Here is a 15,775-nt window from a genome sequence, read left to right on the forward strand (position 1 = left end):
AGCAGCCCTAGATACAGATTGATGTCGTTCCCTGGTTGTTTCGGCCCTTCAATTAGCATACTCATGTGAATGTACTTCCTCTTCATGCACAACCAGGGGGGAAGGTTGTACATCCACACAAACACAGGCCACGTGCTATGTGTGCTTCTCTGGCTGCCAAACGGATTGACTCCATCGGTGCTCGCGCCCAGAACGATGTTCCTTGGATCCTTCCCAAATTCTAGGTATTCAAAGTTCAACGCTTGCCACTGGCTCGCATCCTTAGGGTGACTCAGCATCTTGTCTTTTTATTTATCTCCGGATCATTTCCGTCATCTTCCCGCTTCTTCTCCTCCCTATCCGCGTGCCAATGCAGGAGCTTTGCTACCTTAGGGTCCGCGAAATACCGCTGTAGACGAGGAGTGATCGGAAAGTACCACACCGATTTTCGAGGAGCTTTCTTCCTCTTCTTGTATCGAGTGACGCCGCACACCGGACATATGGTAGACTCCGCGTGCTCGTCCCGATAAATGATGCAATTGTTCATGCACACATGGTATTTCACGTGCGGTAAATCCAGAGGACACACGATTTTCTTCGCCTCCTCGAAACTGGTCGGGCACTTGTTCCCCTTGGGAAGACATTCGTTCCAGAATGACATGTTCTCGTCGAAGCATGCGTCGGTCATTTTGTGTTTTACCTTCATCTCCAGAGCCATGAGCATTACTTTCAGGCGGGTATCCTCGGGCCTGCATCCTTCATACAATGGAGTAACCGCCTCTATCTCCAGTTGATCCAGCTTGGCTTTCTCTCGGGCGGCAACTCTTGCGTTATCCGTCTGCTTGAGAAGCAGCTCTTGAATATGAGGTTCCTGCACCCAGCCTCCATCGCCGTCTGCTCCGGCATCTTCATCTTCATGATCATGCCCTTCGTCTTGATCTTCCTCATCATCATGTACGACATCTTCTACATGATGACTGTGTACAGCATCACCGTCGTGATCATGTCCTGGAGATTCTTTGTCTTCTCGCCCGCCCTCGCCGCGGTGGTACTTGTCTTGTTGCCCTTCCTCATTTCTTGCCCGGCCCCCATGGACGACTTCATAGTCATCTTCATCACCTTGCCACCAATAGCCATCCATGAAACCACGCAAGAGCAGGTGGTCCCGCACCTGCCCGAAATCCGGGTCCGCAATAAGGCTCTTCAGCTTGCATCTTCGACACAGACATCTTATCTCCGTCTCATTCTTTTGAAGCATCTCGGCCTTCGCGGAGCTCAAAAACCTATTCACGATGCCTTCGGTCTTCGTGCGGACCATGGTCGCCTGCGGGGTAGAGCAAAATGATATTTTAGAACCAAGAAAAAAATTGGCATGACCTTCCCTAAAAATAGGACCAAAAAGAATGCATAGTGCCAAAATTCTCGCCGAAACGGAAATGAATCAACATTCCGGCAAAATATTGGCAACTATCGCATTTCAAATACCGGTACCTGCAAACACAAACATATATGCAACACCACAAACACATGCAACACCACAAACATACATAGATCTAGCTAGGCCACAAAAAGTGCATGTGCACGTTGTTGGAGCGAGCTAGGGAGAAAAAAAGTAGATCTACATCATGAAGATAGCTTTCCCCTTACTTACCTATCAAAAAAAGGTAATTTCACCACTTAATTTTGATGAATCTATGGTGGAAATGAGGTGAGGAGGAGGAGGTAGCCGAAAGCTTGGAGAAGGAGGTGGAGGGAATGAAGTGGGGAAAGTGAGTGGGTAGGTGTGGGGCTATCCAAAATATCTTGTTGGGGTCCCAGGTTACTGATGACGCACCACCTGCAAATGCGCCATTAGTAACCCTGGTTACTACTGGCGCACCACCTGCAAATGCGCCATTAGTAATCCTGGTTACTAATGGCGCACCTGCAGGTGGTTTTGCAGAAAAGTAAAAAAAAAATATACTAATGGCGCACTTTTACAGGGTGCGCCATTAGTAGTTTAAACTAGTAATGGCGCACTGTGAGGCGGTGCGCCATTAGTAGTTTTGCAAAAAAAAAGAATAAAAAAAATTTAGTATTGGCGCACTGCATGCCCGGTGCGCCATTACTAGTTAGAACTAGTAATGGCGCACTTCGGTAGGATGCGCCATTAGTATGTATGTAAAAAAAATTATCACTAGTGGCGCACCTATTTTCTGGTGCGCCATTAGTGTCTTCCACACTAATGGCGCATCACCAACTAGTGCGCCATTAGTATATAGTAGTGGCGCACTACTTCTATGGTGCGCCATTAGTGTCAATCCTATCTATAGCCCTTTTCCTAGTAGTGCCCCCATCGCCCGTAGACGAGGTCGGATTCACACCGGAGTGTTCCTCCACACCGTCTACGGTATCAACCATACTCTTTGGACGGTAAAGTCCTTAATAAAGAGAAGAGGCTCTGATACCAATTGAAAGGATCGATATGGTTGACTAGAGGGGGGTGAATAGGCAACTAACAATTTTTAGCTTTTCTTTAACAATTTAAACTTTGCATCAAAGTAGATTGTCTAGATATGCAACTAGGTGAGCAACCTATATGATGCAACAAGGATAGGAACACAAGCAAGCAAGAGATATGAAACAAATAAGCTTGCTCAAATAAAGGCACGAGATAACCAAGAGTGGAGACGGTGGAGATGAGGATGTGTTGCCGAAGTTCCTTCCCTTTGAGGGGAAGTGCGTCTCTGTTGGAGCGGTGTGGAGGCACAATGCTCCCCAAGAAGCCACTAGGGCCACCGTATTCTCCTCACGCCCTCACACAATGCGAGATGTCGTGATTCCACTATTGGTGCCCTTGAAGGCGGCGACCGAACCTTTACAAACAAGGTTGGGGCTCTCTCCACAACTTAATTGGAGGCTCCCAACAAAACCACGAAGCTTCACCATAATGGAATATGGCTCCGAGGTTACCTCAACCATCTAGGGTGCTCAAACACCCAAGAGTAACAAAATCCACACAAGAAAGTATGGGGGAAGCAAATATCCTTTGGTGGAAGTGTAGATCTAGGTCTCCTCCTTCAATCCCTAGCAAATCAACAAGTTTGAGTGGCTAGAGAGAGAGATCGGGCAAGAGAGATTGAAGTGAATTAATGGTGGAGTGAGAGAGGTAAAAGGTGAGAGTGGTAGGTGGGAGAAGCTCTCTTAAATACCAACCCTAAAAATCCAACCGTTGCTGCGTTTTCAGCCCCGCAACGGTACAACCGGTCCTTGTCCCGGTACAACCGGGACTCACGGTGTAGCTGCAGAACCCTACCAGGCGGTACAACCGGGCCACTAGGCGGTGGTACCGGTTAAGAGAATGACCGGACCAACCGCCCAGCCACCGCACAACTACCGCCTCGAAACAGAGACGAGACCGGTACTTGAGCGGTGCAAGACCGGAACAACCGCATGGCCTTGAGCTCTTGGACGGCGAAGTTCTGAGCGGAAGAACCGCTCAGACCACCGGTGGTACCGGTCATCGAGGATCGACCGGATCAACCGGGCCACCACCGCCCGAGAACCGCATCAAAACAGAACCTTGAGCGGTACTTGAGCGGTGCATGGCCGGAACCACCGCCCTAGCCTTTGTTGAGCAAGGTGGCGGTACCACCGCCCGGAGGTAGCGGTACAACTGCTCGGTCAAAGCTGGAGAGCGTCAAGGTCCAGCGGTACAACCGCTCCAGGGAGCGGTACAACCGCTGGGAAGAGCAGAAACACGAAATAAAGACAGGGGGAACTCTCTCTCTCTCACAACTGAGGAAGACAAAGGAGGGGTGAGGAAAGTGTATGTGAACTGATTCCCCCAGAGCTTCCTAATGAGGATTCCCTCTTGATAGTACGGGTACTCTACGACCAAATATAATAAAAGCGTAGAGGACACGTCTTCGATCTTTTCCTACGATAGGCAATAGCAATCTGATGTAAGCCTAAGCATCGAGAACCTGAACCATATAGCACACGATTAGACCACAGAGGGTTGTCATCATCATCCAAAACATAAAGTAGGGAAATGCCCTTTCAACGGGGTTTGGATGCACCGGCGAAGTTTGCACCAACTCTCGATGTGAGAAAGGGCAATGCACGGTACCATAGAGGCTAGCAATGATGGAAGGGTGAGAGTGCGTATAATCCATGGACTCAACATTAGTCATAAAGAACTCATATACTTATTGCAAAAATCTAGAAGCCATCAAAAACCAAAGTATCACGCGCATGCTCCTAGGGGGATATATTGGTGGGAAAATACCATCGTTCGTCCCCGACCGCCACTCATAAGCAGGACAATCAAATAACACCTCATGTTTCAAATTTGTTGCATAACGTTTACCATACGTGCATGCTACGGGACTTGCAAACTTTAACTCAAGCACTTCTCAAATTCACAATTACTCTACTAGCATGACTTTGATATTACTACCTCCATATCTCAAAAAAATTATCAAGCATCCAACTTTTCTTAGTATTCAACACACTCAAAAGAAAGTTTCACAAATCTTGAATACCAAGCATGTTATTATTAAGCAAATTACCATGCTATTAAGACTCTCAAAATAATTTAAGTGAAGCATGAGAGATCAATAGTTTCTTTAAAACAAATCCACCACCGTGCTCTAAAAGATCTAAGTGAAGCACATAGAGCAAAATTATAACGCTCAAAAGATATAAGTGAAGCACATAGAGCAAAACTACATAGCTCAAAAGATATAAGTGAAGCACATAGAGTATTCTATCAAATTTTAATTCATGTATGGCTCTCTCAAAAGGTGTGTACATCAAGGATGATTGTGGCACACTAACAACCAAAGACACAAATAATACAAGACGCTCCAAGCAAAACACATATCATGTTGGTGAATAAAAATATAGCTCCAAGTAAATTACCGATGGAAGTGGACGAAAGAGGGGATGCCTTCCGGGGCATCCCCAAGATTTGACTTTTTGGTGTCCTTGGATTATCTTTGGGTGCCATGGGCATCCCCAAGCTTAGGATTTTGTCACTCCTTTTTCCATAATCCATCACAATAATTCACCCAAAACTTGAAAACTTCACAACACAAAACTTAAAGTAGAAAACTCGTGAGCTCCGTTAGCGAAAGAAAACAATAAACCACTTCAAGGTACTGTAATGAACTCATTCTTTATTTATATTGGTGTTAAACCTAATGTATTCCAACTTCTCTATGGATTATAAACTATTTTACTAGCCATAGAATCATCAAAATAAGCAAACAACACACGAAAAACAGAATCTGTCAAAAACAGAACAGTGTGTAGTAATCCGTAGCTAGCACAATATCTGGAACCCCAAAAATTCTAAAATAAATTGCTGGATGTGAGGAATTTATCTATTAATCATCTTCAAAAATAATTAACTAAATAGCACTCTCCAAATAAAAATTACAGCAGTTCTCGTGAGAGCTAAAGTTTCTGTTTTTTACAGCAAGTTCAACAAGACTTTCCCCAAGTCTTCCCAACGGTTCTACTTGCCACAAACACTAATTAAACACAAAAAACACAACCAAAACAGAGTCTAAATAATTTATTTATTACTAAACAGGAGAAAAAAGCAATGAATAAAAATAAAATTGGGTTGCCTCCCAACAAGCGCTATCGTTTAACGCCCCTAGCTAGGCATAAAAGCGAGGATAGATCTAGGTATTGCCATCTTTGGTAGGCAATCCATAAGTGGCTCTCATGATAGTTTCATATGGCAATTTTATTTTCTTTCTTGGAAAGTGTTCCATGCCCTTTTTAATGGAAATTGAAATCTAATATTCCCTTCCTTCATATCAATAATCGCACCAACCGTTCTAAGGAAAGGTCTACCAAGAATAATAGGGCAAGAAGGATTGCAATCTATATCAAGAACAATGAAATCTACGGGCACATAATTCCTATTTACAACAATAAGAACATCATTAATTCTTCCCATAGGTTTCTTAATAGTAGAATCCGCAAGATGCAAGTTTAGAGAGCAATCATCAAAATTACGGAAATCTAGCAGATCACACAAAGTCTTGGGAATAGTAGAGACACTAGCACCCAAATCACATAAAGCATAGAACTCATGATCTTTAATTTTAATTTTAATAGTTGGTTACCACTCATCATAGAGTTTTCTAGGGATAGAAACTTTCAACTCAAGTTTTTCTTCATAAGATTGCATCAAGGCATCAATAATATGTTCGGTGAAGGCTTTCTTTTGACTATAAGCATGTGGAGAATTTAGCACGGATTGCAACAAGGAAATACAATCAATTAAAGAGCAACTTTCATAATTAAATTCCTTGAAATCCAATATAGTGGGTTTAGCAACATCTAGATTTATATTTCTTTCAATCCCACTTTCATCAATTTCATCATAAAGATCTAAATACTCCGAATTTTTAGAACGCCTTCTAGGTAAAGGAAGATCATATTCAGTTTCATGAAGATTCATATTGCAAAACAAAGATTTAATAGGAGACACATCAATAACTTTTAGATCTTCATCTTGATTTTCATAGGAATTGGAAGAACATGCTTTAATAAATGCATCTTTGGAAGCACGCATCCTAGCGGTTCTTTCCTTGCACTCATTAATGGAAATTCTCATGGCTTTGAGAGACTCATTGATATCATGCTTAGGAGGAATAGATCTAAGCTTTAAAGAATCAATCTCAAGAGAAATTCTATCAACGTTCCTAGCCAAATCATCAACTTTAAGCAATTTCTCTTCAAGCAAAGCATTAAAATTCTATTGTGAATTCATAAACTCTTTAACACTATTCTCAAATTCAGAGGGCATCTTATTATAATTTCCATAAGAGTTGTTGTAGGAATTCCCATAATTATTAGAAGGATTACTAGGATATGGCCTAGGATTAAAATTCGCTCTATAAGCGTTGTTACCAAAATTATTCCTAGCAACAAAATTCACATCCATAGATTCATTGTTATTCTCAATCAAAGTAGACAAAGGCATATCATTGGGATCAGAAGAAACACTCTTAGTAGCAAATAACTTCATAAGTTCATCCATCTTGCCACTCAAAACATTTATTTCTTCTATCGCATGCACTTTTATTAGAAGATCTTTCAGTATGCCATTGAGAATAATTAACCATAATATTATCTAGGAGTTTAGTAGCATCTCCTAAAGTGATTTCCATAAAAGTGCCTCCCGCGGCCGAATCTAAAAGATTTCTAGAAGCAAAATTCAATCTGGCATAAATTTTTTGTATAATCATCCACAAATTCGAACCATGAGTAGGGCAATTACGTATCATTAATTTCATTCTCTCCCAAGCTTGTGCAACATGTTCATGATCAAGTTGCTTAAAGTTCATAATATCGTTTCTAAGAGAGATGATCTTAGCGGGAGGGAAATACTTAGAGATAAAAGCATCTTTGCACTTGTTCGAAGAATCAATACTATTTTTAGGCAAAGACGAAAACCAAGCATTAGCACGATCTCTAAGCGAAAAAGGAAATAGTTTCAATTTAACGACATCATTATCGACATCTTTTTTATTTTGCATATCACATAAATTAATGAAGCTATTCAGATGAGTAGCGGCATCTTCACTAGGAAGGCCGGCGAATTTATCTTTCATAACAAGATTCAACAAAGTAGTATTGATTTCACAAGATTCAGTATTGGCAAGAGGAGCAATCAGAGTGCTAAGGAAATCATTATTATTGGTATTGGTGAAGTCACACAATTTGGTAGTATCTTGAGCCATCGCGACAAACAAGCAATCCAACACACGAGCAAACAAAAAGGCAAGCGGGCAAAAAGAGGCAAATAGAGAGGGAGGATAGAGAGAGAGGGCAAATAAAATGGAAAGGGTGAAGTGGGGGAGAGGAAAACGAGAGGCAAATGACAAATAATGTAATGCGAGAGATAGGGATTGTGATGGGTACTTGGTATGTTGACTTTTTGCGTAGACTCCCCGGCAACGGCGCCAGAAATTCTTCTTGCTACCTCTTGAGCTTGCGCTGGATTTCCCCAAAGAGGAAGGGATGATGCAGCAGAGTAGCGTAAGTATTTTCCTCAGTTTTTGAGAACCAAGGTATCAATCCAGCAGGAGGCCACGCTCAAGTCCCTCGTACCTGCACAAAACGATAGCTACTTGCAACCAACGCGATTAGGGGTTGTCAATCCCTTCACGGTCACTTACGAGAGTGAGATCTGATAGATATAATATTTTTGGTATAGAGATGCAAAGTGAAAAGTAAAAGGCAAAGTAAAAGCAAAACAAGATTAAAGTGATGGTGATTGATATGATGAGAATAGACCCGGGGGCCATAGGTTTCACTAGTGGCTTCTCTCAAGAGCATAAGTATTCTACGGTGGGTGAACAAATTACTATTGAGCAATTGACAGAATTGAGCATAGTTATGAGAATATCTAGGCATGATCATGTATATAGGCATCACGTCCGTGACAAGTAGACCGAAACGATTCTGCATCTACTACTATTACTCCACTCATCGACCGCTATCCAGCATGCATCTAGAGTATTAAGTTAAAAACAGAGTAACACTTTAAGCAAGATGACATGATGTAGAGAGATAAATTCATGCAATATGAAATAAACCCCATCTTGTTATCCTCGATGGCAACGATGCAATACGTGCCTTGCTGCCCCTTCTGTCACTGGGAAAGGACACCGCAAGATCGAACCCAAAGCTAAGCACTTCTCCCATGGCAAGAACTACCAATCTAGTTGGCCAAACGAAACGGATAATTCGAAGAGACTTGCAAAGATAACCAATCATACATAAAAGAATTCAGAGAAGATTCAAATATTATTCATAGATAGACTTGATCATAAACCCACAATTCATCGGTCTTAACAAACACACCGCAAAAAGAAGATTACATCGAATAGATCTACACAAGAGAGGGGCAGAACTTTGTATTGAGATCCAAAAAGAGAGAACAAGCCATCTAGCTACTAACTATGGACCCGAAGGTCTGAGGTAAACTACTCACACTTCATCGGAAGGGCTATGATGATGAAGAAGCCCTCCGTGATGACGGCCCTCTCCGACGGAGCTCCGGAACAGGCCCCAAGATGGGATCTCGTGGATACAGAAAGTTGCGGCAGTGGAATTAGGTTTTTGGCTCTCCTTCTGATCGTTTGGGGTACGTAGGTATATATAGGAGGAAGGAGTACGTCGGTGGAGCACCAAGGGGCCCACGAGGTAGGGGGCGCGCCCTGGGGGGGCGCCCCCACCCTCGTGACCGCCTCTCTGATGCCTTGGCGTAGGGTCCAAGTCTCCTGGATCACGTTCGGTGAGAAAATCACGTTCCCGAAGGTTCCATTCCGTTTGATATTCCGTTTCTTCGAAACACTGAAATAGGCAAAAAACAACAATTCTGGGCTGGGTCTCCGGTTAATAGGTTAGTCCCAAAAATAATATAAAAGTGGAAAATAAAGCCCAATATAGTCCAAAACAGTAGATAATATAGCATGGAGCAATCAAAAATTATAGATACGTCGGAGACGTATCACTCTCCCGTGTAAATAGTTTTATTTCTTTTCTTTTCTTTGGGGGTCGATAGGAGAAGACCATAATTAAATTGTTGAAGTGGCTCTTATATGCATACTTGTTGATCTGAAAAAGAGCCCATATTGCCTTGTCTTCTCCTATTTATTGAATGCTTGCAGATTCCAGCTTAGTCCAATGCACGCACACTACTATTATTATTCACACCGTTCGGTCGTGCAAGTGAAAGGCAATTATGACGATATATGATAGACTGACTGAGATGAGAAAAGCTGGTATGAACACGACCTCTTTTGTTTTTGTAAATATGATTAGTTCAGCGTTCTTGATTTAGCCTATTATGAATAAACATGTTTGCAATGACAATAAGAGATCATAGTTCCTTGTGCCATGTTTGATTAGCTATGAATCATAATGGTTTACCTTGCGTGCCAACATGCTATTGAGATGGTTATGATGTGGTATGATAGGGTGGTATCCGCCTCTGAATGATTTAAGTGACTTGACTTGGCGCATGTTCATGCATGTAGTTGAAACAAAATCAACATATCCTTCACGATATTTATGTTCATGGTAGATTATATCCTACTCATGTTTGCATTCGGTGTTGATTAATTTTAATGCATGTTCATGATTGTTGTCGCTCTCTAGCTGGTCGCTTCCCAGTCTTTTGCTAGGCTTCACCTGTACTAAGCGGGAATACTGCTTGTGCATCCAATCCCTTAAACCCCAAAGTTATTCCACATGAGTCCACTATACCTACCTATATACGATATCTACCTGCCATTCCAAGTAAATTTGTATGTGCCAAACTCTAAACCTTCAAATAAATATCCTGTTTTGTATGCTCGAATAGCTCATATATCAACTAGGGTTGTCTGTATCTTCCATGTTAGGTGGGTTATTCTCAAGAGGAGTGGACTCCGCTCCTCACTCACGAGATAAATGGCTGGTCACCGGGATGCCCAGTCCCATGTTTTATGCAAACTAAATCAAAATAATTGCAAAAAAAACTCCCCCTGGGACTCTTGTTAGTTGGAGGCACTCGTTGTTTCGAGCAAGCCATGGATTGATGCTTGTTGGTGGAAGGGGGAGTATAAACTTTACCATTCTGTTTGGGAACCGCCTATAATGTGTGTAGCATGGAAGATATCGCCATCTCTTGGTTGTTATGTTGACAATGAAAGTATACCACTCAAAATATTATTCACCTCTGTTTCAAAACCGAGCTCTGGCACCTCTACAAATCCCTGCTTCCCTCTGCGAAGGGCCTTTCTATTTACTTTTATGCTGAGTCATCATCCTCTTATTAAAAAGCACCAGTTGGAGAGCACCGCTGTCATTTGCATTCATTATTGTTAGTTTACATTGAGTATGACTTGACTGGATCTCTTTTACCATGAATTACAATGTCTAGTCATTCCTTGGTCTTTAAAGGTGCTCTGCATTTATGTTTTGCGGTCTCAGAAAGGGCTAGCGAGATACCACCTTGCTATATCATATTATGATTGTTTTGAGAAAGTGTTGTCATCCGATATTTATTATTATTGCTCGCTAGTTGATTATGCTATTGATATGAGTAAACTTGAGACCTAAGCATCGTTACAAATGTGGTTAGTTATAATCTTTGCTGAAAACTTGAATGCTGGCTTTACATATTTACAACAACAAGAGCAAACAGAGTTTGTAAAAGTTTTTCTTTATCACTTTCAGTTTGTCAACTGAATTTCTTGAGGACAAGCAAAGGTTTAAGCTTGGGGGAGTTGATACGTCTCCAACGTATCTACTTTTCCAAACACTTTTGCCCTTGTTTTGGACTCTAACTTGCATGATTTGAATGCAACTAACCCGGACTGACGCTGTTTTCAGCAGAATTGCCATGGTGTTATTTATGTGCAGAAACAAACGTTCTCGGAATGACCTAAAACTTCACAGAGCAACTTTTTGGAAAATATAAAAAGTACCTGCAAAAGATGAAGGCCAGGAGGCCCACCACCTCTCCACGAGGGTGGGGGCGCGCCCTCCTACCTCGTGGGCCCCCTGGTGCCTCTCCGACTCCAACTCCAACTCTATATATTGTGTTTCGGGGAGAAAAAAAATCAGAGAGAAGAATTCATCGTGTTTTACGATACGAAGCCGCCGCCAAGCCCTAAAACCTCTCGAGAGGGCTGATCTGGAGTCCGTTCGGGGCTCCCGAGAGGGGAATCCGTCGCCATCGTCATCATCAACCATCCTCCATCACCAATTTCATGATGCTCACCGCCGTGCGTGAGTAATTCCATCGTAGGCTTGCTAGACGGTGATGGGTTGGATGGGATCTATCATGTAATCGAGTTAGTTTTGTTAGGGTATGATCCCTAGTATCCACTATGTTCTGAGATTGATGTTGCTATGACTTTGCTATGCTTAATGCTTGTCACTAGGGCCCGAGTGCCATGATTTCAGATCTGAACCTATTATGTTTTCATCAATATATGAGTGGTCTTGATCCTATCTTTTAAGTCTATAGTCACCTATTATGTGTTATGATCCGTTAACCCCGAAGTGACAATAATCGGGATACTTACCGGTGATGACCGTAGTTTGAGGAGTTCATGTATTCACTATGTGTTAATGCTTTGTTCCTGTACTCTATTAAAAGGAGGCCTTAATATCCCTTAGTTTTCGTAAGGACCCCACTGTCACGGGAGGGTAGGACAAAAGATGCCATGCAAGTTCTTTTCCATAAGCACGTATGACTATGTTCGGAATACATGCCTATATTACATTGATGAACTGGAGCTAGTTCGGTGTCAACCTAGGTTATGACTGTTACATGATGAACCGCATCCGGCATAATTCTCTATCACCGATCCATTGCCTATGAGCTTTTCCTATATTGTTCTTCGCTTATTTACTTTCCCGTTGCTATTGCTACCATCACTACAAAATACCAAAAACATTGCTTTTACTACCGTTACCTTTTGTTACCGTTACCACTACTATCATATTACTTTACTACTAAATACTTTGCTGCAGATACCAAGTTTCCAGGTGTGGTTGAATTGACAACTCAGCTGCTAATACTTTGCTGCAGATACTAAGTTTCCAGGTGTGGTTGAATTGACAACTCAGCTGCTAATACTTGAGAGTATTCTTTGGCTCCCCTTGTGTCGAATCAATAAATTTGGGTTTAATACTTTACCCTCGAAAACAGTTGCGATCCCCTATACTTGTGGGTTATCATACACCTTTGGACAACCAATCTCAGAAATTGGAATCTTCTTTTCACATCCATCTCCAATGTTGATCTGGCACTTTTCCATCTCTGAGTCTCTTCCTTTCATTACTGTGATAGTAACACACCTCTTCTCCTCATACAATATCAACATTTCTTCTACATCTTCCTCAGATTGGATTAGCTGCATGCCTGCCATTCCTACACCTTCTTGCTTCACATAGTACATTGAATCCTTTTGATCATAGCCCTGTATCCCAATAATAGCTAACATGTTGATATATGTGATATCTGATTCACATAAGGTCCTTTCCAGATTGTCACAGCCTTGGAAATGAAACCTCATATCCCATGGTTCATCATCATCCAAACTGCAAGTTCAGTTAGCATTACATTCAGTTAACACCATTCAGTAAACAACAGAGTCAGATAACAGTCAATATTACATTCAGAGAAACAACAAAGTGAACAGAAAATTCAGTTAACAGTCAATCAATTAACAGTAAATTCACTTAGCAGTAAATTCAGATAACACTAAATTCAGTTAACAGTCAATTCAGATAACAGTAAATTCAGTTAATAGTCAATTCAGTTAACCACAATTAAGCTCACATTCAGTTAACAGTAAAATTGTGCTTTAAGTTAAAACTGAGCTAAGTTAAAACTAAATTAAAACTAAGTTAACAGTGAAATTCAGTAAATTCAGTTATCCACAATTCAGTAAATTCAGTAAAAATCTGCTTTAAGTTAAAACTGAGCTAAGTTAAAACTAAATTCAGTTATCCACAATTAAGCTCAGTTAAAACTAGTTGAGCTAAGTTAAGTTAAAACTAAACTAAATTCAGTTATCCACAATTAAGTTAAAACTGAGCTATGTAAACACAACTGAGCTAAGTTAAAACTAAATTCAGTTATTCACTTAACAGTACATTCACTTCATCACAATTATTCTGTTCAACTATTGAAAATTAGATTCAAACCCTAATTCCTAAATTGAGATTCATACGGAGGAAAGAGTCTAGCTAAACTAGCAAAATCACTCAAAGTGTTCAACTACAGTAGCATAATCACTCAAATTGTTCAACTACACTGGCATAATCAAAAAGAGAATTTTGGAAACACTCATTCCACACCGCCGAGGCCGGATGTGAAGTGGTGGCTCCGCCCTGGATTGGCCTTCCAGACTTGGGCCAGTTTGGCGGCCGCACGTGCCTCAATGTCGTCAGACTTGAAGATGTTGCAATCCTCGCCGCGCTCATCTCCGCCGACGCCGGTGGATCGAGAGGCGCCAAACGTACCAGGGAGCGCCGTCGGAGAGCGAGGAAGGACGGGGCGGCCACCAGCATCGGCGATGGCGAGGTCGCGGTCGTCCCTACCGTCACCGCATGCGCCTCCGTCGTCAACGCCGCCGCCGCCACCGCCGGTCGCCATGCGGGAAGTGACCTAGGACGACTAGATGCGACCTGGGGAAATGGCTGGGTCGGGCCGGCTCGTTAGGTCAGTGCGACGCCGTCTAACGGCGCGCGTCACGGGCGCTGTCTCCCCCTGTCCACATGGCGCCTGAGATTGGGCCCAACAGGTCAGTTTTTCACTCAGACGCGCCAAATCGTGCGATCAGTGTTTTTTGAAAATTGTCAGCTCAAACGTGGTGGTTTTTTGAAAAAAAAATGAAAGGTGGTGGTTTTCTGTTTTAGCGTCCCCTAATGTGGTGGTTTTTTGCAATTTACTCGCGGCGGCGGCGCTACGGCGCGGGAGCAGAGACGGCGGGAGCACCGTGGTGCCGGCCATGGTCGCGGCCGTGGAGTCGCGAGAGGAACGATCAAACGACGATCGCGAGAGCACGGATCCTGCGGCAAGACGGGAGGGAGGAAGAGGATGCGGTGAAGGGCAAGGTGAGATAGATCGGGAATTTGGGAGACGGGGCGATCAAGAAAGAAGAGATGCGGGGCGATCCGAGTTCATATCTAAAACGCGCGCTAATCTGAGTGGGCCCATGCATAGCTAAAACGCGCACCTTTTTTGAATCCGAGTATAAGATGAATCTTTCTCTATTTCCAACTATACTAGCACTAATGAATTCCGAGTATTAGAAACAGTTTATTCTTCCCCTAATAATAAAGCAGATGCTGCTTCGGGTCGTACGCCGTCGTCATTTTTGCAAAAAAGTCCTTGTGCTTTTCCGAAATTGAACCCGCGGTCCCTATTTAAGTGCCTCTGAAAACGCTTTGTTTTTACAAAAAGATCCTATGCTTGTAAGGAATTCTGTCCGCAATCCTCTGACACATCTTATCCAAACTTCCCTTTTTCAGCGACGGCGGAGCACGAGCAGGTGAGGGACGCCGCCCTTGTCGTCGGACGGCTACAGCCGCAGCGGAGTAGAAGGCAGACGCCATGGGCGCGTGCTCGGGTAAAAGAGGCCATCCTTGCTGCGTTTGATGGAGGATGGAAGGGGGGAATTTACTCGGATGAACAGAGAAGAGAAGATGAAGGACATGAGAGAGCGATTGCCTTTTGCCGGTGAAGAAAACAGAGATGGAGGACATGAGAGAGAGAGAGAGAAAGAGAGAGGGGTACAGATTCCAGGAGGCTGCTCCGGCAGCGCTGCGACGCGATCATTGTGAAGCTATACAGCGGCGCTCGCCCCTAAACCTAGCAGTGATATATACGGCAGTGCTGCAACGACCATTGCTAAGCTATATATACGGTGGTGCTCCGGCAACAGAAAACCATGAGGGGGCAAGCTCCCGAGGAGGCGATCTCCGATATTGTTCGTCATCTGGGAGAGAAAGGCCTGATGCTAAGAGGTGGACCTTAAAACATGCGTCAGATCCAAATTGATCTGCTCATGCACCCAGACAAAATGATTTGGAGGAACTAGATCTAATGCATATAGCAGAGAAACCGCCAGAGAAGAAGATGAATACCGGTGAGTAGATCAAGCAGAGAAAAAAAAGGGGATTTATTATTGGGCAAAAAAAAGAAACAAATCCACCAGCTCCAAAGAGGACAACGAATCAAGATACCCATGAAGCAGCGAGCAGAGAAGCCGGGCTGCAG

This window comes from Triticum urartu, chromosome 7, assembly GCF_003073215.2.
Source record: "Triticum urartu cultivar G1812 chromosome 7, Tu2.1, whole genome shotgun sequence".
In the NCBI taxonomy this organism is placed as follows: Eukaryota; Viridiplantae; Streptophyta; class Magnoliopsida; order Poales; family Poaceae; genus Triticum; species Triticum urartu.